Source organism: Hylobates moloch, unplaced genomic scaffold, assembly GCF_009828535.3.
Source record: "Hylobates moloch isolate HMO894 unplaced genomic scaffold, HMol_V3 SCAFFOLD_4, whole genome shotgun sequence".
NCBI lineage: Eukaryota > Metazoa > Chordata > Mammalia > Primates > Hylobatidae > Hylobates > Hylobates moloch.
Window position 1 is genome coordinate 31,312,875 of NW_026652279.1, and position 16,549 is coordinate 31,329,423.

At 52.5% G+C, this 16,549-nt stretch overlaps 1 long non-coding RNA gene across 1 annotated transcript; it reads right to left on the minus strand.

Moving 5' to 3' along the window:
* Positions 1 to 5,133: 5,133 nt before the first annotated feature.
* Positions 5,134 to 9,234, minus strand: LOC116466297 (uncharacterized). Its single transcript, XR_004247490.1, has 3 exons — positions 7,395 to 9,234; positions 6,022 to 6,134; positions 5,134 to 5,459 (listed from the first exon to the last, which is right to left on the minus strand). It is a non-coding gene; the product is annotated as an uncharacterized LOC116466297 (long non-coding RNA).
* Between the last annotated feature and the right edge of the window lie 7,315 nt (positions 9,235 to 16,549).

The window sequence follows — 16,549 nt, forward strand, 5'->3', positions numbered from 1 at the left end:
CAAATTTAAGACCGGCAACCAGGAGCATCAAACACCAAGGGCAGGCTCTGAGTGCCCAGCCTGGCCCAGGCGTGCGGCCAGCCTCAACCAGCTCCCACCCACCTTAGGGCCCTTGCCATGCTATTCCCTCTGCTTGGAACACTCTATTCCTGCCCTCCTTCCTGATTCACTCTCACTCAGACACCGCCCCTGGGGAGCCCACCGGGATCTTCCAGCCCGTGCCACCCCTCCAGTGTCGTGTCCCTCACGTCTGAAGCCCCATCCCAGCGTGTGCATTTATTTGTGTGCTCCTTTGAGTCATTTCTGTCCCCCAGCCCAGACTGGAGGAGTCATGAGAGCAGGGAACAGATTTGTGTTCTTCCATCTCAGAGTATCCAGGGCCTCTCACAGTGGGTTAGTAGTCAGTGTGGAATGAGTCATTAATGGGATGAATGGCCCTGAGGAGGGGAAGAAACAGCAGTGCAGAGGCCCAAAGTGTGAAGGGCCAGTTGTGTTTGGAGATCGGTGTCTCTGGGTCCGAGGGTGCATGGGCGGTGCTGGCGGGAGATGAAGCCGGGATGTCTAGTTGGGGTCAGACCGTCAAGGGCCTTGAATGCCAGGCTGAGGACTCCGACTGGCTTTATAAAGGGGTTGTTATAAATGGTGAGATATGGTCACAGCTGTGCCAAGGACAGACTGGAGAGGGGTAAGACTGGAGGCCGGGAGGCCAGGGGGAGGCTGGTACCAGTATCCAGGCCAGGGGCAGGGAGGGAGGAAGGAGGGGAGCTGAACGGTTTAGCGGCTGCCCTGGGCGCGGGGTCACTTGCAGCCTAATTCCTTTCTCTGGCACAGGTTAGAATGAGGCGTTTAAACATCACGTGGTGCTGAGCCCTGTCCCGTGGGATTACTGTGCACTCCTGTACTTCTTGGGCCCTGAGGAGGGGCGGGACCCACCCAGCCCACCTCTAAATCCCGTTGCTGCTGTGGAGGTTTTCTCACCTGATCCAGATGAGTCCTGAGTTGGAAAGCCCCCTCCTAGAACGAGAAGCGGCGTGAGAACACTGGAGAGTGTGCAGACAATTGGGAAAGGAAGAGCACAGAGATGGGCCAACACCAAGCAAGGAGAGCAGTGGCAATTCTGAGCATCTGAGAGCCAGGGGCCTGGCGGTTGGAAGGGCTGAGACATCCTAGAAAGGCAGAGACACTGCTGAAAGGGAGGAGGGGACATGGGAATGTGAGTATGGCAGCTGAGGACTGCAGGGGATAGTGTCGTGCTGAGCTTAGCCAACCTGTCTCAGCTGGAAGAAACTCACTGGATTGGGAAGAGACCCTGAGAAAGGGGGAGACACTGGGCTGAGCTGGGGACCTTGTGCTGGGCTATCCTGATCAGCCGTGGAGCACAGCTCCTTGCACTGCCCTCTCTGTCCAGGCTGTGCCCAAGAGGAATGGAGGGGGTTACGTTGCCAAGGAGTGGAGGTGGGGGAGCAGAAGAGCAAGTTAGCCAGTAAGTAAAGTGCATAAAAGAGAGCTCTTAAAAGGCATTAATTTAACGAGCACATGCCAGGCATGGCGATGGGGCCTTAGAAGACAGGGATGAAGCCGATGTCCCTTCTGCTCTCAAGGACTTCCCAGTCTTGTGGGGGAGAAACATCAGTAAGTTACTTTCAAGGCAAAAGAAGTTATCCTATTCCAAGAAAAGCACCTATTTTTGGTGAGGAGCCCAGAGGAAGAGGAAGGTGCAGCTAGAAGACAACCAATTTGGGTTCTGGGCTCTGCCATGAGCAAGGGAGAGCTCCCTGGGCTTCAGTTTCCTCTCCTGCATTGGACTAGGGCAGGACTTTTCAGCCTTGAGTGAGCCTCAGAATCCCAAGGTAGGGCTGAGTGTTCACACAGAAGTAGGAGCACACCCCCCACCACAGCATCTGGTCTGAGGAAGGGCCAAGTTCCAGGGGAGGCTGCTGCTGCTCCAGGGAGCACGCAGGGAGAACCAAGAGACTCGCAGCAGGAGTCTTCAGGAAACCCTCCGAGGAGCTCTGAAAGAGCAGCGGGTGCAGCGGGGCCCACTGAAGGCACCGCCACGACGCTGACACGCTGCCTCCGGCCTCCTCCATTCCACGTACGCTGAAGGCACCGCCACGACGCTGACACGCTGCCTCCGGCCTCCTCCATTCCACGTACGCTGAAGGCACCACCACGACGCTGACACGCTGCCTCCGGCCTCCTCCATTCCACGAACTCAGACTCAGCTGGCTCTGGGTTGGGTGCTGGAGTATCCACAGGGTTGAGACCTGGTAGACTGTGTGCCCTGTCTCAACCTCTGTGAGCTGGTTTGTAAAACGGGCTGGGAATGCAGTCACCGTTTCTGTTGTTGGGACTTCTCCTGACGTCCTTTAGGTAGCTGGGCTGGCTTCAAGCCAAGAACCTGGCTGTATTCAGCCTCCAACACCCCTAAACCACAGGCATGTGCGGCCCTTCTGGGGAGGAGCAGACCAAGGTCAGTCTGCACCCCAGGATCCCATGGCCTCTGGCTTTGGGACAGGCAGGAAGACATTTCCAATTACAGAGCCCCAGACAGAGCAGCGGCTATCTGGGGCTAGCTTCTCTCTCTGTCCACCCCTTTCAAAGCCCCTCAAGCAGGGGCTGAGTCACGGGGTGTTGTTTCGTGTTTTGTTACTGAATTCTTCTCTAAGAAAGAACCCAGTGTGTCAGAACGCCCAGGGGGCTGGGGGGGCAAGAGGATCAGCCCCCATCTTCTGTCTCCAGGGAGGGTTACAGAGGGTAGAGGGGCCCACAGCCAGTTCCAGGGGCTTAGTTTTCTTCTCCCAACAGCTCCTTCCTCCAGGAGCAGCTAGCAAGAAGTCACATGGGTGCCTTATGCCCAAATCTTGTGCTTGGCATTTGGGGCCTCTGGTATCACATTCCTTCTCTTTCTCTCGTTCCTGCTCCCCAAGCCCAACAGGGGCTCCCCAAGCCAGGGCAGCCATGTCTGCAGCTCACTCACTTCCATTCCCACATCCCAGCCTTTGCAGGGGCTGGACCTCCCTTCAGGCCCACCCTTCCCTCGAGTGCAACCAGCAGTCCCTATCTGCCCAGTCCTGAGAGTTTCCCAGGAGGCAAGACTTGCAGTGCGCAGAATGAGAACGTCCCAGACAAACGGGTGAGTCGGCCACCTGACTTCACTCTTCCCAGTCCACACGGAGCCCCTATGCACTCACAGGCAGATGGGACTCAGACACAGAGGTGACAGAAATCCAGGGTCCAGCCACTCGGAGTGGACCTAGGTCCCAGCTCCTTGGTCCCTGGTCACACTGCCTCCCTCCTAGGCACAGGATCTCTCCTCTGTCACCCGCTGGCTGCCTTACTTTGTGGAGTCTGGGGCCAGTTTTATAGAGAAAGAGGCCAACCTTAGGGAAGCCAGAGGGACAGAGACTGAGCCAGAAGAGGCAGTTGGGGGTTCCAGCAGAGCGTGGATGTGCAACCTCCACCCCTAGCTGCTGTGTGGCTGCAGAGAAACCACTCCCCTCTCTGAGCCCTTTTCCCTAACTGTGAAATCTGGCTTAGATACCAAACTTCTAAGGGCATCGGCAAATGGCAGATGGTTTTCTTACCAGGTTTAACCAGCAGGTGGAGGGTCCTGAACACTGCAGCCCAGTCTCTTGTGCTCCCCACACACTCAGGACAGAGACTCTGGGCCTGACAGTGAGCAGGTGCCCCCTCAGGCACTGAGACCACCCAGGGAATGAAGGTACAGCCAGCTGGGCTGACCCCACGCCTCCAGGGGCAGTCAGGAAAGGCATCTCTGAGGAGGTGACCTCTGGACTGAGGCCCCAAGAAGGGAAGGAGCCAACGTCTGGGAGAAGAGGGTTCAGGCAGAGGGAAGAGCCAGTGCAAAGGCCCTGAGGTGGGAGCCAGCTGAGAGTGCCCTACGCTAATGGGGCAAAGGCAGGAGATGGGATCGGGGGCCCCACATGGGCCAGGTCACACAGATATGTGTCTAGAGAGATCACATATCCCACCGGGGGTCACATGGCCAACTCAGGAATAAAAGGCTCGGGAGGGGGAGATTCAGAGCACCCATCAGAGCCCTGCGGCAGCCTGGGTGCAGCAGAGGATGCTGTTGCTCTGGTGTCTATGGGCCAGAGGATACCAAGGTCCAAAGTATGGTCCCCAGGCCCCAGATGCCCCACTGAAATGACTGCGTTCCAAGCGTTTCTGGGTAACATCATTTGTCGGCAAGATGTGAGAGTGAAAGCCACTGGCTCTGGGGCTAAGCAAGCTCTGCCATCCCCAGGAGAAGGAGTGTGGCTCTGCACCCACTACCCACTCGTGCACTCATTCATTCATTCATTCATTCAGAAAGCTTTCATGGAGATCCAGGCTCCAGCTCATGAAGGAAAGAACTCTCTTGGAGGACTCCCCTCATTAACTCAGAGGTTTTGCCTTTAATATCTTCATGTTCCTTGTCAAGTCCCCCACTTTCCTTTCCCAATGCAGCCAGGTCTTATCTGGTTGAGGTAACATAGTTAACAAGGGTATTAATGTCCACTAAAGTGTTAGCTGAAAAAGAAGACATTGGCTGATAACCAAAGCATTGAGAAGTATGATGCTTAGCTGAAGACAAAGATGGTAATTGCTAACCAACGCATTAGCTAAAAAACAAGGAGTTAACTGATCACCAAGTGTAAGTCCATCTATCTGGGCTGAAAGTGAGGGCTGGCTGATGATTAAAGTTTGGTTGAAAAACTAAGCAGTTAACACATAGCTAACTGGTGATAGTTTTTAAGATATTAATCCAAAAGTAAGATTTCTACAACTCAATAATCAAATGACTACCTAAAATTGAAAACAGGAATTAGTCTGGGCATGATGGCTCATGCCTGCAATCCTGGGACTTCGGGAGGCCAAGGCAGGTGGATCACTTCACCCCAGGAGTTCAAGACCAACCTGGGCAACATGACAAAACCCCCCCTCTACAAAAAATAACAAAAATCACCTAGGTGTGTTGGTGCATGCTGGTAGTCCCACCTATTTGGGAGGGTGAGGTGGGAGGATCACTCCTGGGAGGTGGCGGCTGCAGTGAGCCAAGATCATGCCTCTGTACTTCAACCTGGGTACCAGAGCAAGGCCCTGTCTCAAAAAACTGAAAAGAAAACAGGAATTCAAACAGATATATTTGCACACTCATGTTCATCACAGTACTATTCACAATAACCAAAAGGTGGAACCAACCCAAGTGTTCATTGACAGATGAATGGATAAAGACAATTGATCTCTGCACACAATAGAATATTATTTAGCCTTAAAAAGGAAGGAAATTCTGACACATCATACAACATGGATAAACCTTCAGGCTATTATGTTAAGTGAAATAATCCAGTCACAAAAGGACAAACACTATATGGTTCAACTGGTATGAAGTTCCTGGATCCTGGGATAGTCACATTCACAGAGACAGTCAGTAGAATGGGGGGTGCCTGGGGCTGGGAGTTTAGGGGAGAGGAGAATGAGGAGTTAGTGTTTAATGGGGACAGGGGTTCAGTTTGGGAAGACAAAAAAGAGTTCTGGAGATGGATGGTGGTGACAACTGCACAACACATGAATGTACTTAATGCCACTGAATTGATTAAATTAAGATGGTAAATTGTATGTTATGTATCTTTTACCACAATTTTCTAAATGACAACCCAATTAAAAATGGTCAAAAGAAATGTGATGACCAATAAGCACATGGGAAGATGCTCAACTTCACCAGCCACCAGGGAAGTGCAAGTTAAACCATGAGACGCCAGTGCACACCCTTTAGAATTAAAGTGAAAAGGACTGAACTATCAATGTCGGAGCAACGAGGACTCAAACACGGCTGATGGGGGTGTGAGAATCACCCTGCAAGGCAGTTATGAAGCTAAACACCCACCTCCCATGTAATCTAGCAATTTTACACCTAGGTGGGGAAACCAACTAGAAATGAAAAGCAGGGCCCAGATATGAGTGGAAGCTATACCCATCATGAGCCTGACCTGGAACTGTCTGTGTGTCCCTTACCTGGTGAGTGAAGAAGCAGACAGTGGCACATCCATACAAAGGAACACCGCTCAACAATGAAAAGGGACACAGCACAGATGCGTGCAGCAACGCTCACGGTCCTCAGGGTCGTTCTGTGAAGGGAAAACACCAGGCATGAAACGAACACACGGCACGATCCCACTTACCTGACACTCCAGAGAAGACCAACTAAGCCTGCACGACAGGAGGCCACCAGGCATTTTCATCTGGTGTGGGGGTGCAAGGTGGGGACTGTCTGCAGGGGCATGAGGGCACTACCTTGGGGCGATGATCTGCTCTGCATCTTGGCTGTTGCATATGCATTTGTAAAAACTTCTCAGACTGTAAACTTAAAGCGGGATGCTAGGGGCTGAACTGTTCCTCCTGCCCCCCACCCCAATTCCTACGCTAAAGCCCTAACCCCAGCACTTCAGAATAAGACTGTATTTTGGAGACGGGGTCTTTAAAGGGATGACTAAGTTAAAACAAGGTCATTAGGGTGGGCCCTAATCGACTGGCATCTTTATAAGAGAAAATGACACAGACAGGCACAGAGGGAAGATGGATGTGAAGATGCAGGGAGAAGGCTACTGTTTGCAAGCCAAAGAGAGAGGCTCAGAAGAAATCAGCCCTGCCAAAACCTCAATCTGGGACTTCCAGCCTCCAGAACCGAAAAAATAAACTCCTGTTGTAGAAGCCCCCAGCCCAGCCTGTGATATTTTGTAATGGCAGCCCTAGTAACCTAACACAGGGTAATCTTCCTATATATAAATTCTCCCCCTGTAAAATGCAATTAAATGAATTTTTTTTTTGAGACGGAGTCTCACTCTGTCACCAGGCTGGAGTGCATTGGCATGATCTCAGCTCACTGCAACCTCCCTTCCAGGGTTCAAGTGATTCTCCTGCCTCAGCCTCCTGAGTAGCTGGGATTACAGGTGCCCACCACCATGCCTGGCTAATTTTTTGTATCTTTAGTAGAGACGGGTTTTCACCATGTTGGCCAGGCGGGTCTCGAACTCCTGGCCTTGTGATCCGTCTGCCTCAAGCTCCCAAAGTGCTGGAATTACAGGCATGAGCCACTGTGCCCGGCCAAAGGAGTATTTTTTTAAAGCAAGCAAGCATAGGTTATAAGTGGATTGTGCATGACTCTTCAGGGCTCCAATACCCAGCACTCTGCTATGCTCTCAGCAAGCCCTCCATAAATGCCTTAAATGCTAATGAAAGTCGTGGCCACTACCTAATGCATTCATTAACTGGTCACTGAGGTGCTCCCCACTCTTTCCAGGAGATTCTAGAGGTTTTTAAAAGCTCCTCCAGTTTAAAGCTATTCACACTACTGCCCTACCACCATTCCCTGAATACTGACTACGTACGAGGTTGAGCACGCCATGGTGGTGGGATGGCAGGCCCATGACGGGGTTATTTTCATCCTCATCTCACAGGTGGGCTTTCTGAGGCTTGGAGTGGGGACATGACTTGCCCAAAGTCACTCAGAGAGCTGGTGGCCATTTCGATGTCCAGATGAAAGGCTTTATTCTCACAGAGGCGAGTCATGTTTCCACAGACTCCCATTCCTCAGGTGATGGCTCAGTCCTCCCAGGGGAGGTTCCTGCACGGCTTGTCTTTGTCCATTCGGACAGGCAGGCATTCCCTTAAGAGCTGTGGGGTTTCTTCTCTCCTGCCGGGAGGCTCTGGGCAGACACTGACCTCAAGGAGGCTGGGGAATTGGAATCTCCAGAGAAAATGTCCACAGGGCTGAAGGCGTTGGGGAGGCGGGCTGCACCATCATGGCGCAGCAGGTGTGGAGGCCTGGGTAGTTACTGGAGGCCCAGGAGGTGCGTCCTCAGTGATGGGAGGTAGTGGGGAGGGTCACATCCCCATGACCCACAGGGATGTGGCTGTGGAAGTGGCTGCAGCGATGTGGTCAGGGCAGCCACACACCCTGTTAGTGGCCCAGAACATGTCACTCTGCTTATTCCATTTCATGTCTTCTGGGCAGCCAGCTCTGACCCCGCAGGGTCGAGGATTCCTCTGGCCCCCACAGCCCACAGAGCTACTCACACCTCCTGCTCTCTGCTTGAGCCTTCCTCCTCCACCAAACTGTGAGCTCCGTGGGGCAGAGCCCGTATCTGCCTTCCCTTTGAGACCCCGACAACCGGCCCAGGTGGGAGCTGGACAGCAAGGCAGGGCAAACACAGCTGCTACAGCCCAACCTGGCTCCACTCCCAGCTCACCCACCTACCAGCTGCGCAACCCCGGGCAAGTCAGCACATCTCCTACAGCCTCAGTTTTCACCTCTGTCAAATGGGGCCACCGAGGACTGTCTTGCCTCCCTAACTGCAGAGGAAATAAGATAGTTCGCACTCCCTGGGCTGGGCCCTGGGATTCCCTTCCCTCTGGATCCCACTGTAGATGGAGTAGGTGGATGAGGAAAAGATAATTATAGGGCCAGGCCTGGGGGTGGATGCTTGGCTGGAGAGAACCAGACACAGCTTCAGGGAGGAGAGTCTTTAAATGGGGCTTTGAAGAGGGCAGGGGTCGTCATACCAAGAATCACCACTGTGATAGTGATGGCTGGCATCTCCGGAGGACCTACTGTGTGCTAGACGCTGTTTTAAATGTTTGTGTGGTTAACTCGTTTAATCCCCAGAATAACTTAAACTCATGTGATCCCCATTTTACAGAGGAGGAGGCTGAGGCAGAGAAGTTTGTGACTTGCCCGAGTGGGAGATCACCCAGCAGGGCATAACAAGCGAAGGGGAAAGCTTGGGCGATGGTGCAGAGGCAGGAAACAGCCTGGCGCTCAGGGGAGTTGGTCGTAGGTTGGTACAGCCACGAGTGCCCAGGAGCCACACCCCTCTTGTGTAATCCTCTCCTACACGGGCTGTGGGCTTGGTCACATGACCTGCTTTAGCCAATGGGACAGCAGCAAATGCAATGTAAGCACAGGCTTGGCAAGCGGTTGCACATGTGGCTTGCTCTGGGAAGGCTGCATCCAATGGAGGAGTCCAGGCTAGCCTGCTGGAGATGTACGGCTCAGCCAACGGCAGCTACCCCAGGCAAGCAAGGCCAGCTTAGACCATGCTGCACCAAGGTGTCTTCAGCTGCCTGGGTGAGCCTAAATGAAACCAGCAGAATTGCCCAGCCGAACCTGGACCAGATGACAAAGCTAATTTAGTGTGGTTTGAGTGCACCAATAGATCATTAAGACAACTTTTCAAGTGTCCAGTATCTGAAGAGAACAAGATGACCAATGCTGTGCAGATGTGACAGAGCAGATAACTGTACCCGCAGTGTCCTGTCTTTGGAAGCACTGTGGGAAGATAAGGCTTAAAGGAAAACTTCCGGAGCTCTGGGTTCCTGACATCGGCAACCCCAAGAGGAGTTATCAGTTCACATTCCCCTCTGCATTCTGAATCCCAAAGAGGATCCTTAACTCCCACCTCACTGCCTGCTTCCAAAGCACCCAACTAGCTTCAAAGGCCATCACCCTCCGTCCAGTACCTGGCATAAAGCCAGCACATAGGAGCTGCTTTATTTCATTATTTTATTTTATGTTACTTTATTTTTGAGATGGAGTCTCGTTCAGCCTCCCAGGCTGGAGTGCAGTGGCGTGATCTTGGCTCACTGCAACCACCGTCTCTAGGTTCCCTGATTCTCCCGTCTCAGCCTCCCAGGTAGCTGGGATCACAGGCACCCACTATCATACCCGGCTAATTTGTGTGTGTGTGTGTGTGTGTGTGTGTTTGTGTGTGTGTGTGTGTGTGTGTGTGTATTTTTAAGTAGAGACAGGGTTTCACCATGTTGGCCAGGCTGGTCTTGAACGCGTGACCTCAGATGATCCACCCGCCTCGGCCTCCCAAAGTGCTAGGATTACAGAGGAGCTGCTTTATAAACAGTTTTTGAATGATGGGGAATGCATGCAGCCTCGCATATCCACCAGGTACTCTGAACCCCTGCAGAAACACTAAATACAAAATCAAAGCTGCCTGTCATACAGCTGGACAGGGTGTGTCCACTGCTCCCACACCCCCAGAATGGATGGACTGTTCATGTCCTCCTTAGATTCAATTGCTCTTCCCTCCTCCAGTCCCCTGCCCAGGTTAGACAGCGTCTGAATCCCCCACTTAGAATGAATGGAGTATCTGCCTCCCTCCTGAGACTGGATGGAATGTCCACCTTCTCCCTTAGACTGGGTAAGGTTAACTCACCTCTCCTTTTGGCCTGGGATCTCCTTAAAGGCAGAGGCCTGCCTAATCCAATCCTGTGGCCCCAACACAGGATTTGGCCCTGAGGTCCTGCAGGGTAGAGCCCTGTGTTTCCCAGCAGGGCCCCCGCCTGGGTTAATCCTCCACTTCCTGATCTTCTAGTGGCCTTTCTCATGCCTGGAGTCTGTGTGGGATGGTCAGAAAGATGGACTGACACACAGCCCACTTTCATTTTTACTAGTTTTCCTCTTCCTAGTTCCTCCCCTCCTCCCCAGCATATTTTTTGCCTGCATTTCACGGACTATGAAACCAAGCCCCAGGATGCATAATGTGGTCAAGTTCATGACAGGGAGTAGACGGTGAAGCCGGGACTTGAACCCAGGTCTGTCTGGTTGCAGCCCCAGCATTCCTGAGAGCCACACCCACTGCTACAGTGCTGGAGAGGCTTGGGCCCCTGTGCTGTTTGCTGGGGTCCCAGGTGAGCATCAAGCTTTAGTTTTGAAATTCTGGCCTGGAGAGGGGCCCTCTGGGAAGGGAAGGCTCTGCGGCTAGACAGAGTCTCTGAGGGCCACCCAAGAAGGGGTGGAGAAAATGGCTCCTGGGTCACAGGGACTCGCTGGCCTTGCAAAGAGCACTGGACAGGGGGCCATAGACACCCAAAGCCAGTCTTGGCTCCACAGCTGGCCAGTCACTTTGCCTCAATGTCCTTATCCATGGGTGCAATAACAGCCACCGAGAGCGTGGTGCCAAGTGCCCCGTAAACATGAATTCCCCTGGCTCACAGATCCCCCAACCCACCTTAGTATCTCCTTCTTCCCCTCTCACATCTGCTCACCCCATTTCTGGATCAAATACCTGCCACAAATTTCTTGCTCCTTTGGTTTAACCAAGGCAAGTCGATCACAGAACTGAATGCCTGAGGCCGGGTTTGGTGGCTCATGCCTATGATCCCAGCACTTTGAGAGGCCGAGGTGGGCAGATCACTTGAGGTCAGGAGTTCGAGTCCAGAAAAACCCTGTCTCTACTGAAAATACAAAAATTAGCTGGGTGTGGTAGTGCACGCCTGTAATCCCAGCTACTCAGGCAGCTGGGGCAGAAGAATTGCTTGAACCCGGGAGACAGAGTTGGCAGTGAGCTGAGATCGTGCCACTGCACTCCAGCCTGGGGGACAGAAACTCCATCCCCCACCTCCAAGAAAAATTAAAAAACAAGCCCCCCAGCCAGGATGCCTCTGAGTGACGTGTGAGGTGGGGTCTGAGAGCAGAGATGTGCAGCCAGGTCCCAACCAGCTTCACTTGGACTGCCAGGGCTCCAGGGGTTGGCGGACAGCCCGGGGCTCAGGGCTACCAAGCTCTGCCTGTGGGTCTCAGCTCCACATTTTAGTCACTATGTGACCTTTGGAAGGTCACATTGCCACTCCCTACCTCAGTTTCCCCATCTGTGAAATAGGTGCCTGCCAGTCTGTTTACCCTCTTGTTTGCCCATCAGATGTTCTGCAGAGGGCAGGGCACCAGCACATCGTGAGACACACAGCAATTGGTATTCTTCCATCATCAGTGGGCACTGTGGGGGAAATTCACTGCCATGGACTGAAAGGACCCCCAGTCTGCACGACCCCTGGACACCCACGAGGGCTATGAGTAAAGTAAACATTTTGGAGAGAGCCTTTTATTGGCTCCCAAGAGCCTTCCCAGGGCCACGCATGAAATAGGCCCTTAATCAGTAAGTGTTTCAGCCCTGGGAATTCATTTTATTTATTTATTTATTTATTATTTATTTACTTGAGACAGGGTCTCACTCTATTGCCCAGGCTAGAGTGCAGTGGTATGACCATGGCTCATAGTCACCTCAACCTTCTGGGCTCAATCGATCCTCCCACCTGAGCCTCCCCAGTAGCTGGGACCACAAGTACATATCACCATACCCAGCTAATTTTTTAATTTATTTTTTTGTAGAGATGAGGGCTCACTATATTGCCCAGGCTGGTCTCAAACTTCTGGGCTCCAGCAATCCACCTGCCTCGGCCTCCCAAAGTGCTGGGATTATAGGTGTGAGCCACTGTGCCTGGCCAGCCCTGGAAATTCATCTAACCAGTAGCCTTAAACATTTTTCATGGCAATATTTTTTAGCCTCCTTCCTCTTTCTTCAAATGAATTCTTACAGAGTAACCTATTAGATTAAAAAATATCAAAAGATTTCTGTCCTTGAAAGAAAGTGGGGCCCCAAATCCTGTCTGGTCCTTCTCTTGACTCCAGCCACCCAGGACACTGCCATGAAACACTGTGTACGCCCCTGCTCAAGCCCAGTAGTGATCACACCTGCCTGCAGCTATAGTGCACCTGCTGTATACCTGGCACTGCCTGAGCCTGTTGTCACCATCCCCTCCACTTCTCAATCATAGTCCTAAAATTGAGATCTTATCATCCCATTTTCCAGGTGGGAAGACTAAGGCTGAGAGAGACTAAGTAAGTTAGCTGAGGTCATCCAGCATGTGTGGGGTAGGTCAAGATTCACACTGAAACCTATCAGCGCCTCAAAGACTGTGCTCCTTCTACTGCCCTACTTGAGGCATGGGAAAACTGTGGCCTAGAGCAGGGGAGGGTTGGTGACCTTCTGAGGCCATAGTCTTACCTGCTGAACCTGGGTCAAGACCAGTGTGGCCTTGATGACTTCTGGGCTGGTCAGCTCTAGTCCAACCCTGGCTGTGAGTGCTGGGGGGAGAATGCACTGGTCTAGGTTTATAACCGCCCTGGACTCTGTTCTGTCACAGATTGACTTCCGGGGCAGCTCAGCCCACAGCCAAGTTCAGGGGATCCGGGGACTGAGTGTTGCCATCAACTTTTCCTCTGAAATCCAGCTACAGGGCATCCAGGGGTGGCTGGAATAGAGGGACCATCGAGTCTAACCCCACAATTTACAGATGGGGAAACTGAGGCCCAGCCTTCCAGACAGCAGTCGTTGGCCTTCCACTGGGCAATCACTGTTGCCATGTGTAGCATTAGTGACTGCATCCTCCCAAAGACCCCAGCAGTCCACGAAGGGGCAACACTTATTAAGCTCCAACTGTATGCCTCATATTGCATTAAGTGTGGTCTTAACTGTTATCTCCTTCACACTGCACAACTGCCCATCTAGTAAAAGGGGAAACTGGCCGGGCGCGGTGGTTCACGCCTGTAATCCCAGCATTTTGGGAGGCTGAGGCGGGTGGATCACGAGGTCAGGAGATCAAGAACATCCTGGCTAACACGGTGAAACCCCGTCTCTACTAAAAATACAAATAATTAGCCGGGCGTGGTGGCGGGCACCTGTAGTCCCAGCTACTCAGGAGTCTGAAGCAGGAGAATGGCATGAACCTGGGAGGCGGAGCTTGCAGTGAGCCAAGATCGTGCCACTGTGCTCCAGCCTGGGCGACAGAGCAAGACTCCGTCTCAAAAAAAAAAAAAAAAAAATGGGGAAACTGAGGGTTCAAGAGGGAAGGTGACTTGCTCCGTCTGCCTGACTCTAAGACTCATTTCTCAGTGCCATAGGAATCCACAGTGTAGGTGTGGTGGTGTAAGGAAGGAGAGGGAGGAGGGTAATTTGTAACTCTGGAGACACCGACTGAGAAGTCCTCCACCCCCAACTAAACAGAATGTGGGTTCCGTAGCACATAATACATGCTTACTGAATGCACAGTGGAATGGACGAACACTAGGCTCATTGGTGGTGCTCAGTGCTTGGTGCTCAGTGTTTGCTGAATGAATGAATGACTCTCAATAGGGCATATTAAAAAGCTCCTAGCTACTGTCCTTAGCAGAGCAATGTGCTGCCCTGTCCCCCAATACCATATTTCCTCTTCTCCACTTTTCTATTCCTCTGGTGGGCTACTTGTCCAGCTCAGCTTCCATGTTTGGAAGTAACTGTCTCTGCTTCTCTCTGACTCCTACCCCTCAAGGCTAAGCTGTTCCATGATCCATTCCTTCAAGAGCATCTGTTTCTTGACCAAGGAATGAGCACTAACAGGCTGACTTGGTTCTTCTTCAGGAGACAGGTTTATACTCTGAAAGGGGAGGCCTTGTGAAAAGAGAATCTGAGAACTCGGTGTGTGGTCTGGCAGCATCCGGGACCAGGGCTCAGCTTGGGACTGGAGTTAGAGCTTAGTCTATGACCACAGTCAGGGCTGTCTGGAGTGGGGCTCAGGGATTCAGTTAGGGTTCAGGACCCAGTCTATAACTTGGGTTAGGATTCAGCCTGGGTTAAGTTAATTAATTAATTTATTTATTATTTATTTATTTTCGAGATGGGGTCTCGCTCTGTCACCCAGGCTGGAGTGCGGTGGTGCGGTCTTGGCTCACTGCAACCTCTGCCTCCTGGGTTCAAGCAAACCAATCCTCCCACCTCAGCCTCCTGAGTAGCTGGGACTACAGGTGCACGCCACCATGCCTGGCTAATTTTTTGTAGGTTTAGTAGAGATGGTGTTTCACCACGTTGGACAGGCTGGTCTCAAACTCCTGACTTCAGGTGATCTGTCCACCTCAGCCTCCCAAAGTACTGGGATTACAGGCGTGAGCCACCATGCCCGGCCAAGCCTGGGTTAGTGTTTGAGCTCAGACAGGGGCCAGGTTTGCATTCATCCCATGAGCTAGGATGGCGGATTAGTCTATGGTTAGGGTCAGGGCTCTAGGACCACGATCAGGCCTGTCTGCGGCCAGGACTAGGGTGCCGCGTGTGACCAGGATCAAGCCTCAGCCTAATCAGAGCTTCCAGAACCACTTAGCTCCCTCCCAAAAGCTGATCCCCTGGAATCAACTAAATTTTCCTCTATTCCTTAAAACGTAGCTTCTTTCTAGAGAGTGCCCTCCTGGTGCTGCCCACACGGCCCTTGCAGCCCTGCAGGAGAGCTGCCTCAGCGCCTCCGCCGAGACCCTGCCTCCCGCCTCCCTGCCTCCTGGCTCCAGGGTTATTAAAGGAGGAATCTGTGGGAAGAAGAGAGTAAACAAAATCCATCACGCGGGGCTGGGGTTGGCGCCCGTTCCTCCTGCGGCTCCGCAAGCTGACTCGGAAACCAACAGCGCTGAGCGGACAATGTTGACAGGAGACTTAATGAAATCCAGAGGGAGGCACCCTGGCAGGGCCTACCTGGAAGGAGGCCCAAGCTGATAATTACATTAATTCTGGTCTATGTCCCAACAAGCGCAGAAGCAAGGGCTGGGGCCGGGGCCCGTTCACTCGGGGCTCCAGGAGTCTGTCATAATTACGGGGAAAAATAAGTTTTGGAACTTACATAACCTCACTGCTTGGGCCCCGAGGGTTAGATCCACTTTGCTTTGCTTTTCCAGGAAATGCCCATATGGCAAAGCTGCACTTGTGTGCCAGGATCACCTCTGTGGGTCACAGAATGTGTGAGAGCACTGGGCAAGAACTTGGTTCTTGTCCCTATTTCTCAGATGAGCCAAACTGAGGCTCAGGGAGCAAAAGGGTCTCATTCAGAGTCCTGCAACCAAAAGGCATAGGGCTAGCATCAAGCTCCATATTCCAGCTTTCCCTCCTCGAAACCACTCCAGCATGGAGACTGTGGGCAACCGGGAGCAGGGAGATGCATTCTGCCCGAGAAAGGAAAGGAAGGGAATGGTGCCCTTCTCAAATGATGCATTGGAGGGGGCTAGGCTAAGAAGAGGGAAGAGCCGGCCAGGCAGAGGACACAGCAGATAGAAAGGCATAGTGGCTGGGAAGGATATAGTGTGATGGGAGGAAGGGGTCATCCCGTAGGGCTGAGTGCTGGTTCAAGGGCAGAACTGGGGTAAGGAAGTTGAGGCAGGGGCATGAGGAGCATCATATGTTGGAGCCACAGAAAAGTCTCCCACAGCTGCCCTTATTTGAGCCTCATGAACTAGATGCTTTCATTGTTCCCATCTTACAGATAAGTAAACTGAGGCTTAGGAAATTTGAGTCTCTTGCCCAAAGCAACACAGCCCAAAAGTAGTACGGCTGGGATTAGAACCATGTCCGTTGGGCTTAAACTGCTCCTTCAAACACACTTCTTTCCTGCCTTGCATGCCCCCTGCCAACTTTCCTGACTTTCCAGTTTGGCTCAGCCTGAGGTGCCAGCCTGAAGATGCTCCTGGCCGGTGTGGAAAACCACAGAACCTTCAAGAACAGGGTGGCAGCAGGGGCACACTGCATACTCAGGCCTCTGCAGGGCTGTCTCTGGGCGAGGAAGTGGAGGGTCAGGGCCCTAAGGCCTGTGATGGCAGGAAAGGGGGGAATTAAGGGGAAGCCAGTTCCAGGTAGGGTGAAGACGAATTGACACCCAGCAGAACAATGGGCTACTTGGACAGGAA